Source organism: Pteropus alecto, unplaced genomic scaffold, assembly GCF_000325575.1.
Source record: "Pteropus alecto unplaced genomic scaffold, ASM32557v1 scaffold35, whole genome shotgun sequence".
Lineage (NCBI taxonomy): Eukaryota > Metazoa > Chordata > Mammalia > Chiroptera > Pteropodidae > Pteropus > Pteropus alecto.
Genome location: NW_006437828.1, coordinates 1,099,803 through 1,116,807, shown reverse-complemented (window position 1 = coordinate 1,116,807; position 17,005 = coordinate 1,099,803). Strand labels below are relative to the sequence as shown.

The window sequence follows — 17,005 nt, the reverse complement described above, 5'->3', positions numbered from 1 at the left end:
AAGGAGAATTTCTGACCATAGAGCACCTTTGACCAACTCATTCCAACTCATTCCACCTCATTCCACATCCTACCACCTCATTCCACATCCCGAGTTTCCCCTAACTCTTAGAATTCTCTTTTATTGTCACTGATGAAACGATTTTTCTTTGTACTCTGTCTATTCACTTAATTACTTGCAAGATGCTAAAGCACCTAAACTATTATTAAATCTGGTCTATCAACTTCACCTAAAATTGTAGTTTAAGAAATATTTAGCATGAAAGCTTATGTTTCTGAAGATATTTAGAGGGTACAGATGATCTTTATACAATGATTTATTATCCCAGTTTATTTTTGACTGAATTTTTTCTTAAGTCTTTATTAGAACCTTCACAAAATCAATATTTTAAAATACAACTCCAACAGTAGCCACCTTGGCAGATTAAAAAATATGTATGTACATATGTGTATATATATGTATATTTTAGGGGGGGGGTGTGTTTATTTAATTCCTTGGTGGCCAGCAGCACAGAAAGCATTAGCTTTTGCTGATTTGAACTTAAAAGTTTCAGGCACTTCTACAGTGTAGTGGTTAGGTTTAAATAATGCACTAAGCGGTACATTGGTTCTTTGTAGGACTTAATTATATGCATGGAATAACTTCACTGAGCAGACTTGACTCTAGCTTTGTCTAGATAACAGATTTATTTCACTCTGCCTTTTTCATGTTTTCTCTTTGGAGCTTTCTCTTAAGGGGGAATTGTGTATTTCTACTAAGCTTTTGAATTTTTTGAATTTTTAGAAGTGTCAACCTTTGAAATGTTTTAAAAATAGAAATTGTTAAAGGACAAAAATTCAACCAAGTAAATTTAAAGATCTAATTGGTTTTATTGAACAATTTATGATTGGGCAGCATCCCATCTAGGAAATTGATAGGTGCTCTGAGGAGGGAGAGGCTGAAACTGCAGTCAGCTTAGGTAGTAAGTCGTGGTGGGGCTTACCACAGTGACTCCATTTGTTTGTTTGTTTAACAAAAGATATTAAGAGACCATAATCAGCTGTGTTCCTGTTTTTGAAAAGACATTTTCCATAGAGTTAATGATAGTATAGCTTTAACTTTCTCAGTGTACAGATGAGGAAACTGAAGCACAGAGAGTATCAACAATTTGCTGTTATAAGTGGCAAAATTGAAAATAGAATGCAAATACTGGAATAAAAATTCAGTACTCATTTTCACCAAGCTGTGGTGACCACTTCTTTTTTTTTTTTTTTCTTTTTTTTCAATTTATTATTATTTAGGCCTACAGCACCTGGTCTTCCTAGGTGGTCTCCCATCCAAGTACTAACCAGGTCCAACCCTGCTTAGCTTCCGAGATCAGACAGTGGGCTTGTTCAGGGTGGCATAGCCATAGACCATGCATGGACCATGGCTCCACTGGGGTGGGAACCCAGGGCCTTCTGCGTGTAAAGCAAACATGCTAACTGCTACACTATGGAACCACTTCCAGACCACTTCTAATTTAAATTATTGATCAAAAACAACATATTTTGAAATTGAAAATTGAATTAAAGCATTTTGTAATTTGTAAATTCACTTTTTTATTTGGGAAAGATGAGATGCTTATTTTGTGGTGCGATGGTATTGGAATCAGGGAGACCTTTACTTTTTAGTGGCTCACCTAATTGCTGTTTACGCTTCTCTGAAAATCTGGTTGATTCTGTCTTTTTTAAGTCTAAGAATATGTGCAAAGGTAAAGCACTATATTGTGTATCTTTGCCTTATCTAGCAGTTTTGAGTTGAAGACACCATAAGGCAGCCTTAGAAATAGTGCGTTTTCATTTTATTCTGAAAGAACATATTTTCTTGGAAACCCCAGGTTGCTAACATCCAAGGTTGTACACAGAGGTTTTTGTTTCTGCTTTTGGTAGAGTGATCGGGGCTGGAGGGAAAACAGGATGGACGCAGAGGTCTCCTTCTTGTCCCCTTTGAATTTCACCTCTTTTGAAGTGGTCTCTCTTTGACTAGTGCTGCATTATAATGATATCCTCTGGCCCAAGTGTATACCAAACTTCATTCCCTTTGTTTCACCTTTAAACATCTAAAAATGACTATTCCCAAAATTTACTCCTAGAGGAGAACAACCATGGGTTAAATAGAGAAAATAAAAAGCACCGTGGTAGTATGAATTATAAAGTGATTATTGCTCTCTTGTCTTGAGGGGCCTACCCTATTATTCTTCACTTTGCCTTGCGATAGCTCGCCTGAAGAGGTGGAACAACTTCAAGGCATTTTGCTGGAATTTCTAATCCCTGGCTTTTGACCTGTCCACAGATGGAGAGCTACTTTTTACATCCCATCACCTAGATGCTTCCTCCCAAACACATTAATGACCAAGACCAGAAAAATAAGATTCCTGTTCTGCATCCCACCCCTGTACCTTTTTTGTTTGTTTTGTTTCAGTTTTCTGAGAGAGAGAGACAGACAGACAGACAGACAGACACACACACACCTGTTCCCCCAGGAGATTTCTAGTGAATGATCTCAATCTTCGAATAAGAAACAACCTTTGCAGCATCATTAATATAACAACTATGCTTTCACATAATACATTGTTCATAGCAGTCATACAGTAAGAGTTTATGCAAAGGGTGTTGAGGTTTGCTTCCTCATTTCATCTCCGTTTAACTCCTAAGCATAGATATATTCGTAAAGAATATTGGTAGTTCTTTATAAGGTTATATATTAACTACTAGAATTATAAAATACTTTATCAGTACCACTTTGATGTAAATGTACCCTTGGTACACTCTTTTGGAAAAGATTAGAATGGTTAAAATACTTTTTAGATGAAATAGTAATAGATCATGCTGAAGAACACTGGAAGAAACTGATGGCTTTATACTTGATTTTTAGGGGAACTCCTTGGAGACAGCCTTCTATTTTAAAATATTTCCAGTTTCTTTAATAAGCATTCGTAACTATCTCTTTAGTTTATATTGTTTGTGAAATTATAATGTTCAAAGATAAGCCTTCTTGACTTTCTGTCTCAAAATACATATTGCCTGGCTGCTTCTATTGATATTGTAAAATGCTAAAAATGACTGGCTGTTCTCTTAAACTGTGCAAGTTTTCAGATTTTAAGGTGTGTTTTGCAGTAATTTTTTTTTAGTGAATAACCTATAAATCTGGTTTCAACTGCCTGTAGACTTGACTGCCTCAAGCATAAAGGGGGTATAAAAAGAAACTTGCTACCTCAGCAAGTTGAAAATAATTTTCTCCTCTCACAGCAGCATTTGCTAAATCAAGTAAAAATTGCATGGTAACATTTGAAGAATCATAAAAATATAACTACACTACTTTTTTGGCCTTTGTTTTCTTTTGACAGTAGAATATTGGCATTTCGACTTATGTTACAGTCTCTGGAAATTCTGACTTTTTGAAAAATATAGGATTTGGAAGTAGGTAAAGAACACTTTACCTCCAGATAATTTTTAGAAGGAGCAGAATGCATTTCCAGCAATACAAAATTTTCATGTAGAAATTGAGAAGCATTTCTGAAGTCATAGAGTGACAAAAGCAGAGAAGAAGAGGTAAGAAATATGCAGTGATAATGTAAAGTATGCAGAGTGTCAAATCAGAGGTACTGATCATGGAAAAGAAGCACATTGGTGATGGAGGGAATGAAGAAACGCTGCATTACCCTGCAGGGCTGGGCAGGGCGTAGATGTGCCTTGGTATTGTAACTGTAACACCCACTAGATGGGTGTGAGTGTGTGCACATGTGAGTGCTCCTCACACATATTACAGTTTTACAGCCTCTAAAGTAGAGACGAATAGCTGCTCTCATTCTTCATCTTGTTGGGTATGTCATAGCTACCCAACAAAACCTCTTGTCGTGGCAGGCACTTTAGTGTCACTGAAGGTACGACAGTCTTCTTAACAGTAGTCAGTCGTAATGCAGAGAAATATGTAACCCTATACCATAATGTCTGTACCGAAATACACATAGTAAGTATATATGCCTGTTATACACAAGGCATTGTGTTGTTGGGATGATGTACAAGACAGGCAGGATTTGAACCTGTCGTATAGTGGTATTTTACTTGCAGGGTGGTGGTGTAGCAGTTAACTCAGACTTGGGAAGTCTGGAAATTTTTCCGGAACTGATGGTGTATAAGCAGAGTATGTTGTATATGCCATCTCATAATATGGTGTCTGGTCTTTGTCTAGGAAAAAAACAAGGCAGATTCATTGATGCACTCATTCAACAAATAATTCTTGAACATCTGGTTATGGCAGGTACTTTCTTTAGTACAATCAGATGTAATCTTATGGGGAGAAAGCCATTAGCTACATGTCCAAACCCATTGCATCTGTAAAATATACGAGAGAGGAGAAGGGACATTTTTCCGTAAGAGCTTGTAAAAAGGGAATTTTGGTGTCTTCGTGGTGGTCAGGTAATGCTTCCCTGAGATCTGGAGTCTGAGTGGGAATTAAATAACCTAAGTAAGGGGAAAGCAGGATATGAAAGGCTGTAACAGTAGAGAGGGTGGTGGGTACAGACATCAGAAGGGCCAGGATGGGAGGTGGGCAAGATGGAAAAGCAGCGTAGGGAGATGGGGCTGGGAGATACTCAGGTGCTAGATTGTGTAGCTCAGGCCATGACGAGCACAGTGACTTTTGTTTTTATTGTGGAGGCAATAGAAATCAGTTGAATTTTATCAGGATGGGCGGGTTGAAGTAGGGCTGACATAGTTATGTTTTGAAGTGTCCTTGCATTGAAGAAAATGGATTGGCGCTGGGAGGAGTGGATGGATGGAATGGTGGCGATGGTTGCTATGGAGAGCAATAGACTGAGTTGAGATACTTAGGTAAAATGGGCAGAGCTTTTTGATGGATTGGATATGAGAGTGAGAGAAGGAAGTGTCAAGTGGTTGGTTCCTAGGTTTTTGGCTTGTGTACCTGCTTTGATTATAAAGGGACTCTTAGAAGAGGGCCACATTTCCGAGGGTCAGATCATGAATTTGAGTGTGAGATGCTTTGTAGTCATGTAAAATAAGATTCCAGTGAGGCATTAGGAAATACTAATCTTGCACTCAGAAGAGAAGACTGGATTAGAGATATACATTCAGAGTCGTTTGGGCATAGCTGATGATTGAAGCAGCACGTGGATGAGATCAGCTAAGGCCACACTGTCCAGTTTGATAGACATCAGCCACATGTGGCTACTGAACCCTTGACATGTGCCTAGAGTAAAATGAGATGTGCCGTAAATGTAGAATACACACTGAGTTTGGAAGACTTAGTACAAAAAGGAAATGGAAGTATCTCTCATTAATTTTATATTCTTTACTTACTGAAATGTTTTCAATATGTTTTATTAAATACATCATTGAATTAATTTCACCTGTTTCTCTTTTAAAATATGGCTACTAGAAAACTTTAAATTACAAATGTAGCTTGCATTATATTTCTGTTAGACAGCACTGCTGTATGATCTAAAGACCAAGCTTTGAGTAAGAAGAGACTAGATTCAAGCACTGAGAAATTTCAGCATTTTTAATGGAGAGTTAGTCTTTAAAGAGCTGCCAGAGAGGGGAAAAGCATTGGAATGCATTATGAAAATCATCAATTTTTCTAAAAAAAAGAAAGTGGACATATTTTTAAGACTTCTGTGACAAAATTATTTGATTAGGTCAGTATTAGTTTGTTGACTTGCTGATATTAGAGATTCAGAGCAGTTTTGAAAACATTCTTTATAAATTTAAGTATCTGAAGTTCCATTCTTTTAATTACTCCAAGTCCCCCCAAACTCCTCTGAATATAAAATGCAGTAGCAGCATTTTAGAAGACACTCCGTCGTGTATATTAAGTTAGATGTTAAGAAAAAACATTTTTTATTTTACTAAATTCCTAAACAGGACCTTGATAAGTTTGAAAATTAATAAAGGTGGATTTTGTAAAACACCTAATATGAAACATTAAACATAAGCATTGATGGAAACTTGCTAAATAAAGTCAACATTGGATTTTGGAATTGATTCATTTTGTTTCGTTTTGAGAGAGAAACAGGAACATATATAAGTTTAAGTGTCCAAAAAAATGATTGATAATCATTATAAAATTAATGAAATAATTTTTCCTTTTGCCATAAATATATTATAATCTTGGATTCAGATTATTAATTGAATATCTTTTTTCTGGTCAGTTAAAATAGTTTGATTGATGCCTTATTATTTTGTAAGGTCCTATAAAGCAAGGATCAAGTCTTTTCATATTTTTATAGTCTTCCTAGCATTTAGCAGGGTACAAGGTACACTGTAGACACATGCTAGGGGAACAGATGTAATGTCATCTTAATTAGTGTCAGTGTCTTCATTATACTGTTTTTGTATTCTCAAGGAATGTGAAATTTGTTCAAGTTTTTTGTAGAGGAGAAATTTATTTTTGAAATGAATGTTGTGAAATTTTTAAAAGTTTTATGAAAAAATGTAATCTATGGAAATGTAGGAAATAACCCATTAAACAAAGCTTTCTCTATTAATAATTACTTCTAACTAAATACCAACACACACTCACAAGGATATATTTGTATTTAGATGTAAATTTTGAAACATGTTGATAAAATTTATTTGCTTGAGACAGTGTCTCCTATAGTGTTCTCTCTCAAAGCAATGTTAATAGAAACTATTTTCAGAAATTTGTTAAATTAGTATAAGTTTGTCCTAGGTCCTAATTGTTTCTTTTCACATCTGCTATTTTTTGGTATGCTAAACATTTTCCCTTTTCTCTTTGATATTTCAGAATTGCTTGTTAGCTTGGAGATCCTGGTTAGCTCGGAGTCCCTGGTTATGAAAGCTTTAAGGTTATGAGATTGTAGTTCATTCTTAGGGTGTTTGATGAGGCAGAAAAGTAGCATTTAGGTGCTTTGCAGTCTAGTAAGCTGGCATAGGGTTTCAGTTCACTGGGATTTTCCATGAGGACCCTGCCAAGCACGGGTTGCTTTTTTGTTAGCTTTCAATTATGAACATCCAAAAAGACCAAGTATGTGTTACCAGTTAGGACAGAAAGCATGTGACATAGTCTCCTTCGCAGTGTCCTTCCTCAGCTGTGCTTAGAGTGGCAGATATTAGTGACCCTTTCTGCCCAACCCTTTCTGCCAGAGCTGAGAGCCTGAGCCAGTATGCAGGGGGTCTCCTCTCAGGGGTTTGCCATGGTCTTTTGTCCAGGCTGCCTGCTGATTCCCTCTGTCTGGTTCACTCTGAATTGTGAGTTATACTGATATTTCTCCTGGATTGTGTTAGTTTGACTTCTTTCCTCAGTCGTGCTTCTTAGAAAGGGATATGGTAAGGTTAGCACCCAGGCCTCAACAGAATCTTCTTCGGTTGCTACGTTTTGAAGTTTTACAGCATCAGAATGTACTTTTTTCTTATTTTATTGCTGCTGATAAATTTTTGACTACTTTTTCTGGTTGTGGTTATTTGCTTTGTATTTGCTGGTTTTTTCTGTGCTCATTTAATTAGTTACACGTTCATCAGAGAACTTTATAAACATATCTTAAGTAGGTGTTTCTTTGATAATTAAAAATTGATAATGAAAGTATTTTATATACATATATTAAAAACACGATTGCTCTACCAATACCATGACATTTCAGTACCCGTTTCTGTGTCTGTGTTTACGTTATTGTCGGTGCAAAGCGACCGCCCACAATAACATCTATTTGTTGATAAACATATCTGGCTGCTCTTTGCTGCACAAAGACACCTGTCACTGTACTCATTACATTTTCTACCAGTTACAGAGAAAACATTCCTTTTTTGTGATAGTTCTCAATTGAAGACATCTTTATATAATTAGATGTAGTTTCTTAACAAATTGAAAGTTTAAAAAATCGAGATTTTGATTTAACATCATGAAAAAGATAGTGTTGCAATACTGAATAATGAAAAGGGACTTAATATTTAAATGATATGTGACAAGTCATTGTGTACATACTGATGATCTTTAAAGGTCGATGGGGCCTTGAAGTTTTTACCAGCTTATACTTATGTGAATAAGGACTTACTCTGATATTATTTTAATTAAAATGCAAAAACTGGCCCAAGATACATTCTTCTAATATTTGAAAATCTGCTTTTTATTAGTTAGCTTGAAGGCGAGGCCGACCTAACAGAGACCTCACATTACATAGATTAAAGGCCATAGGCTTTTCGTTCTCTGTCATCAAACAATTTAGAGTGGTGGACAAATTCTGCTTTGTGCTGTCATTTAGGGACCCCAGTTCCTTCCACCTTACTGTTTTGTTGTCCCCTAACCCCTGCTCCTCCACCTGTGGTCCTCAGATAAGCAGCATTCACATTGCCTGGTAGCTTGTTAGTAACCGAGACTCTCAGTCTCCACCACAGACCTGCTAAGTCAGCATCTGCATTTTAACAAGAGTCCCTCACTGATTCTTTTTGCAGGTTAAAGTTTGAGGACCACTATTCTAGGGCATTGTCATTGTCTTCATGGTCATACCAGAGTAGCTGCCACATCTGAATTTCGGTCAGTAGGAAAGGGAGCGACCGCGGAGAGCCATAGAGTGGGTTCCTGGAGAGAGAAGGTGAAGGGGGCACAGTCACGTCTTTGGTTTCCAAGAACTTAGTCTCACGTCCACCTGAAAGGGATACTGAGAAATGTAGTGTAGTCAGCGATTCTCAGACCGTCTGTTTTTTAATTTCTAGTGTATCACAAATGAAGACTTTTCTAAACCGTAAAACTTTGCAGCAATGTCAGATTGCTCTAAAAGTTTCTAAATGCTTATCTCAGTTTCCGTACTTATCCCATCATGGAGTAGTGACAAAGTTTGAGGACTGGCAGTGATCCGTAGACCACACTTGAAGTAGCTGTGTTCTACCTGGACACATTTAAAATTTTTCACTCAGTGATACTGTTGAACTTATGGTAAAGGTGCATGAATCGGTATGAATGAATGAGGCACTATTTTTTTTTTTTTTTAGTCTTTTATACTTTTTGATATACTGTACCTGTTAATATTCTTCTACTTTAAAAATTATATTTTTAGTGATCATCTTATGTCTGGAAAGGACTTTTCAGCATACAAAGCCCTCTTTCCTCATATATTTGTTATCCATAATAAGTAGTATGTGTGAATTTATTGTATTTGCCTATAAAAGAGGATTGCAGATCATATTGGTGATACCTAGTATGGCACATCAAAGAATGGTCATGTCGGTTATGAATTTTGTAACATACTTTTAGTTATGAGCTACTGTGTATCAGTGCTAGTTTACAGTTGGTGTCACAACACTTATTTGTGCCGTAATTCTATTGGCTAACACTGCTTGACATGGTTTGCTCATTCCTGCCTCAGCATGTTTTTATGGAAAATAAAACTGAATTCGACTGTTGGTGGTCTTATAAAAAGTTTTACCTTATCGCAATAATTTTCATGTGTAAATTGAATTGTTTATAGTTATTGGTAATGCTTTAATGCTTTAAGCAAAAGTGTATTTTAAAAATGCATGATTATGGATTTCTATATATTTAAGACATGTACTTTCAAAGTGGAAAAACAGGCTAATGTGTGAATGTTTTGTTATATTCAACGTGCTTGTTGCTGTTATGGTCTGCCTGCTGTCGCCCTGGAGCACTATTTTTTTTTTTTTTTTGGCCTAAGTACTCTATATATGAACTAATAGGTATGCAGGAAGGCTTTGTGAAAGCATTGCCAAAGAGCAGACTTGCAAACTTGAATCAATTTGTGTTTGAAACTGATATTAATATATGATGTGATTTGAATAGTTGAAATTTTTTATTAGAATTATTAGTTAATTCGAATTAATTAATTTGAATTTTATCCCAAAACTGGATTACCATGAGGGATTACTGAGAAAAAGAAAATAGTTGTGAAAACACCACTGTATAATCTTGATCTTCAATTAGATTTATACCTACCTCTTGAGAAGCAGTGTGGTTGATGGTTAAGAGCACGGGCTCTGAAGTCCAGCTCCCTTGAGCTAGGGTCACTCCTGGTTCTGCCACTGCTTTGCTGTAGCCTTGAGCACATCAATTAACTACTTGCCGCCTCAGTTTGCTCATCTGTTAAATGCCAATTGTAACGCCCAACCCATATTATAATAATGAGGATGAATGAGTCAATACACACAAAGTACTTAGAACACTGTCATATGCTGAGCACCCAGTAAATGTTTGCAGTTCTTCCTATTGTGTGTTAAACCTGGACTCTCATGATTTATGGTCAGTAAATAAATTCATGTGATTTGAAAATATGTAGATTTCTGATGTCAATTTGTGAAAAAGTTGATGTCCTTTACTCTATTTTGGAATAGCTTATATAGTCTCTAAAAGGCTTACTTTGATAAAGACAAAATCTTTGCATCGTATGGATTTTGAATCTTGTAATAAAGTATATCTTACCATTTGGTAATTTTACTAGTGTCTTAAAGATAAAATGGTACAGATAGAATATTTCATATTATTTAATTATTTCACTTATGCAGAATAGAAAGACATTTGAGGGAAGAAATTGTCACTGTTCAGTCCCTTATTATGGATGTGAATTTAGTAGGTCTCAGAAGCGGAAGGCAGGTAATTTCACATTCTTGTTCAACTGTTGCATCATTATTAAGTTTTTTCGTAAATAAGGATTTCACTTGGGAATAATGGGAAGTCCTCCTCAAAAATTAAATGTTTAAAGCCAGTTATGTATTATGTAAATTTATGGGACAATATAAATTTTTTTAAGATTAAGTACATTTTTGAGAAAGATATCTTTTGAGTCTAGATTGTGAAGAAAGAAAGATTATATAGCTTTACCTTAAGTAAGGGGTTGGAAACTACAAAAGTCCTTAGTCTAAATCTGGCCCACTTCTTTGTTTTGTAAATAAAGTTTTATTGGAACACATCCAGACCATGCTTTTGTGTTATGGGGCAGAGTTTAGTAGCTGTGACAGAGATCCTATGGCTGGAAAAACCTACTATTTTTACTATGTGGCCCTTTACAGAAAAAGTTTGCTGATTTCTGCCCTAAGTAATTAGTGAAATAGATTAGTTCATTATTACTTAGAAAACACTGAGGTTGGAACAAGTAGTACAAACTGCTTATCCAATATTTGTCAAAAATAACTCTCTAAAACAATCCTTTTTCTTATGCTTACTCATAATGATTGGTATGAATGAAGCTGCCTCGCAGATTAGTAAATCCTAAATATTTGATGGGAATGTGCCGGTACTTACAATGGGGCTTTCTGTGAAATACAGAATTGTCAGGTGTTTTTGAAATGGTCTGCTGATTTTAATAGAACTTTTCCATTATGTCCTAGGGCAGATAGAAATCCTTCATTGGTTTCAACTGAGAATTTCTATCACACCTGGACAACTTTTGAATTTTATAGAAAACTTAAACCTCAGATAGTTTTTGTCAAATCAGTTCTGCTTAAGGGGGAAGCAGAATGGATGTGAGGTTGAAAAACCTGTTAAAACATAAATCCCGAGTAAAATATAAACGTTTGTCTTTAAATAACCAAGTACACTTGGTAGCCAATCACATTTTAATTAACCCAATTTATCTGCAACAACGTATTATTTTGGATTAGAAATTGAATTTATGAAAATCAAAATTCCTGCCTCGATTTAACAAAGGCCAATGAAGCTCAGGGGACTTGGCTTGAAGGGTCTAATACAATCCAGTTTTTCAGTATTGGCTGCCTACTCAGTCATATTTTTCCTTTTTGTATATGTATCCTCAGACTTATTCCCTGAAATCCAGTGCACAGTTTTCACTTTTGACCTTATTCTATTTGTAGAAATTGCATTACGGTTTCCTTGGAACTTTTACACTTCATCCAACCACTTTGGTGTGCTGGGGCTGTAACTAACGTAGTGATAATAAGCAAACATGCCGTTTAACACGTGTAACCAATAATAGGCAAATGCCATCATTCAGAACATCAGGTCCTGAACTTTAACTAAGTTAAACAGAGCAATGCAATCTTTATAGCTCATCCACACACTTAAACAATGTAATAATTTTGAAGAGTACGTTAGTTTTCTGTAAAAGTCATGATTAATTTTATATATCAAATTGCGAGGTGTATGCAAATAAAACTGCTTTCCTTTCTCACATGGCCAAACTTTGTATGGATGACTTATGGAGTCCCCCTCTACACACACACGCACGCACGCACGCACACACACACACACACACACACACGCCACCACCACCACCACCACCACCACCACCACCTGCACCCCACCCCTATCCAGAGATCCACTGAGAGTTTTAAATTAGGGATATCAAAAGATCAAATTTGCCGAATTTACAACGATCACTCTGGCTTTTACTTCAAGGATGGGTTAAGAGATCAATACTCTGGCAGGAACAGTTTAAAGAAAAACATTCATTGAAGACAAACTTCATCAATGAGGTTTTTTTTTTTTAAGGGAAATTGAAGAAATGGAGAACTCTGGTTCACTCTCAGTGCCCTTGACTTGTCTGTTTCCTTCCTACCCTTTTCCCAATTTAAAAAATAAAATCAGTTAATATTATTTAATCTGTTACTGTTAGTGCTGGTGGTTTCTCGATGTCCTTTGTTTCAGAGTTCATAAGTTTATTGGATGCCTCAAAAATTGTGCTTTGTAAATTGACAAAGTAAATGGTGACTTAAGATCTATAGTGGAATACCAAGTCATAGCAAAACTGACCTGCTTTATTTCACTGATTCCCTTCAATAAATAAGATGTTTCTAACGTAAGAATTTTTAAAGCAAGATGAACAAGGCCTCATAGTTTTTAGATCTGGGTTTCTAAAGAGTAACAGGGACTTTTGTTCGTTCGTTTGTTTGTTTGTTTTTTAACTAACGGACTTTTAAAACAAGTTGACAAAACCGTGATTACTGTCGGATGGAAATACTTGCTCTCACCTTTCCCATGATGGAGCTGATAAGATCTACTACTAATTCCATTCTTTCTTTAGTGTTCTTTCCAAGCCAGTACGTGAATGAAGCTCTATTTAAAACATTCCTTTAATAAGTAGATATTTATTAAGCCAGACATTTTTCTCCAAGATCTGAGTTTCCTTTTTAAGAAAATATTTTGTGAATGCTTTTTCTGGTGGTTTCCTTTGGTTTGAAAGTTGTAGTTTCGATGCTGAGGGCATATGATTGTGTTTATGTGTAGAATTCTTTGCACCTCCTCACCTGTCCCCACCCTTCCCTGTACTGTCCGCCGCAGTCTGGCTTATGCTTCTACCCCAAAAGTTTTTGCTGGTTACCAGTCACCGGCCAGTGAGGCACATTTCAGGCCTTTTCTTGACCTCTTTGCTACATTGGACAATACTGGTTAACCTACTTACTGAAATTCACTATTCCTGGTCTCCCACACACACTGCAGAATTCTTGTTCTCTTTGTCTTTTTCTGACCATCCATTTGCTGTCCTTTAATGGTCTTACCCCACCCTTCCATCCTCTTCCTCCCTTCCCTGTTGGTACTACCGAAGTTCTGTTTTTGTTCCACTTTCTTCGTACTTTAACTGAGCAGTCTTATTTGGTTTCATGTCTATATGCTGATGATTCCTAAATTTGTTTAGGCCTGTTTTTCAACTTTCATATACAAATGCAACTTTGTATATGAAACAATTTGATGCAGGTATAACAGAGGCACCTCAGACTTCCATGCTTCTAATTGTGCTTCTCTTCCCCAGTCTCCTAAATTCTTCTAATTATACTCCGTCTTGGTTGGTGCTCCCCTCCTCTCACCAGTCACATAATCATTGATCTTGATGTGTACCATCCTCTGATATTTAAAGAATTATATTAAGAATCGGTCCTGCAGGTTTTTCCTTGTACATGTTTTTCCACGTCAGGCCTTCGTTCTTGGGAGCACATTAGTAGCCTCCTGCTTGGCGTTCTTGCTTCCTCTCTCAAGTCCATCTTTTCTGTGGCTGTTTGAACGAGTTCTCTAAAATGGTCGTCCAACCTGTGGATCTCTTGTCCTCCTTACAAAGGTGTGTACAGCCTCTTTTGTCTCTCTGGCCTCCCTTCTTGTTCCTCCCTCCCTGTACTTTATGCTCTGACAACATCAACCTGCTTATGGGTCTCTCATGTACATGATATATTGTGCCTTGCCATTGTACCATGTCTCATCTTGCTCTTTCTGCATGATTTTCTCCCTTCGTTAGTTAATTCTTGCCTGTCATTTTAGAACAGAGCCATCACCTCTTACAGGAAGTCTCTGATGGGAAGTAGGTATTCATCCTCTGAGCTCCTACAACATTCTGTGTCCAGCACAATGTGCCATAATTATTTACATGTCTCTCTCCTCAAGTCAGTAAAGCTTCGCTGGAACAACTTATTTGAGGTCAATGACCATGTTCTTTTCATCTTTGAATTCCAAGACTAACACAATGTTAACAGAGTAGGAACTCAACACATGTTTACTGAATACATAAAGTGACTGGACTTTTCAAATTGCGGCCTAATTAACACCCATCAAAATGTGCAGCTCTGAAGTGTTTAGTGCACTTGGTTTTGATAGTTGTATACGCTTGTGTAACCGCCATCCCAAACACAATGCAAAATGTTTCCATCACCCCAGAAAGTTTTTTCATGCTCTGTCTCTTTCACTGGTCCATTGTCTCCAGGTCATCTTTTCCTTACATCTGTATTCATGAATTAATTTTTTCTGTAATTGGACATTATAAAAGCAGAATTATTCTTGTCTCACTTCTTAGAAGCTTCACATGTTTTCGAGATTAATTTATGTTCTTGCCTGTATCAGCAGTTCATTCTTTTTTTATCGTTGAGTAGTAATACATGTTTGAATATGCTAATTTGTTTAGTCATTTTCTTTTGATAGACAATTTATTTTTTTCCAGTTTCTGGTTGTTAGGATTAAGACCATAAATGTTCTCGTACAAGTATTTGTGTGGGCATGTGTTTTCATTTCTCTTGGATAACTATCTAGGAGTGAAATTGGTGGACCATAGGGCAGATTTATGTTTCACTTTATATGAAATAGCCATACCATTACTTCCCAAGTGGCTGTGACATTTTATACTCCAGCCAACAATGTGTGAGAGACCTGGTTTTTCTACTTCCTCCCCAGTATTCAGTGGTTTCAGTCTTTCCAGTTTTAACCATTTGTGCTGGTGTGAAACAGTATCTCGTTGTGGTTTTAGTGTGCGTTTTCTTGATGACCAAAAGTGTTGAGCACCCTTTCATGCTTATTGACCATTTATATATATTTGAGTACCTGTTTGAGTCTTTTGTCCATTTAAAAAAATTGGGTTGTTGGACTATTAAATGTCGATTTGTAGGAATTGTTTATATGTTCTTGATACTAGTCTTTTGACATATACATATGCTGTGAATATGTTTTTCCATCTATGATTATTCAACTTATTAATGGCATCTTTTGGTATTATAAATGTTATATTTTGGTGAAGATCAATTTTATCCATTTATTTTCTTTTATGATTAGTACATTTTATGTCCTGTCCAAATTTGTGAAAATATTCTTTTTTATGATTGTTCCCAGAAGTTTTAGGGTTATATTTAGGTATGTGACCAAATTAATTTTGGTGTGTGGAGTGAGAAAGAGGCTGAGTTTGTTTGTTTGTTTAATACAGATACTCAGTTGCTTTAGTAACATTTGTTAAAAATATTTTTCCTTCCCTATTTTATTGACTTGGCCTTTTGGTTGAAGATTTGTGACCATATTCTGTGGGTCTGTATTTAGACACAGTTCTGTTTTATTGTTCTATTTGACCATCCTCATGCCAGTTTCACACTGCTTTGATTATTGAAGCTTTATAGTAGTACCGATATCAGTTAGTGCTAGTAAGCCCTTATCTTTTCTTTCAGTAAAATTTGCCTATTCTTGATTCTTTGCATTGCCATATGAATTTTAGAATTAGCTTATCTGTTTATTGAACAAAACCATCTGAGAGGTCACATGGCTAGGAAATGGTGGCAGCGTAGTAAACAATCTCCCAAATTCTCCTCCTTAAACTGTGCAGATAACTTAACACCCATGAAAACTCTGTGGAAAATCTATGCTCTCAGCATTGTGTAAAGACAGAGAATGCTGAGACTCTCCAAAAGCTTACAGTAAAAAGAGAATTAAACACCAAGCCATGGTTCCACACACTCCCACCTCACCCTTGTCCTACAATCACAGGACTTTGGTGATTTAAGGCAGACCTTGAAAATCTAGGAAGAGCAAAGGAGAGATGCAAATGAAGTGGCTTGAGGCAGAATAGCACTAACCACTAGAAAGATGAACTCGTTCCTAAATCCGAGAATTCTGTGGTTGGCATATCAGGGAGGTATTTCAAAGTATACAATATCTTAAAGGTACAGGTTCCAAATAAAGGGCCAGGATGTAACTTAAAGAGATAGGTGCCATACGAAGGAACAGGTATGTGACTGACTTCAAAGAAGAAGCGTTATTTAAAGGGATGATCTTTTAAATACACCCCTTCTGGAAGAGAAAAAGGCAAAAAAGGAAGAAAATGTTTCCTTTTGCAGTTGAAAAGGAAAAGGAGAAAAAAGGAATGACTTTGGAGCTCAAAGACAGTAAACTGATAACTGGCGCAGGAAACATCTCCAAGCACTGCTGTAAGGATGTACTTTTAAAAGCAGTAATACTGGGACAACTTAGTAGCCCTTTGGAGAAAGGTAAAAATTACATTCATGTTTTATATTCTACATCAGCGGTCCCCAACCTTTTTAGCATCAGGGACCGGAGCTCCTATGAGAATCTAATGGCTGAGGATCTGAGGCAGAGCTGAGGCGGTGATGCTGGCGCTGGGGAGCAGCTGCAAATACAGGTGAAGCTTCGCTCACTCGCCCGCCACTCACCTCCTGCTTTGTGGCCCTGTTCCTAACAAGCCATGGACCGGTCGGTGCTGGTCTGCGGCCCAGGGCTTGGAGACCCCTGCCATACACAGAAGAAACTCCAAATGGGTTACAATCTATATAAAACAGTACATGTAGTA

At 36.7% G+C, this 17,005-nt stretch overlaps 1 protein-coding gene and 1 pseudogene across 3 annotated transcripts in view; one reads left to right on the top strand and one right to left on the bottom strand.

Moving 5' to 3' along the window:
- The window catches only part of TDRD3 (tudor domain containing 3), a 135,786-nt gene that overhangs the window by 1,794 nt on the left and 116,987 nt on the right, over nt 1-17,005 (top strand). The gene's annotated exons all lie outside the window — the stretch shown is intronic.
- LOC112482228 lies at nt 1,280-1,395 on the bottom strand (annotated as a pseudogene).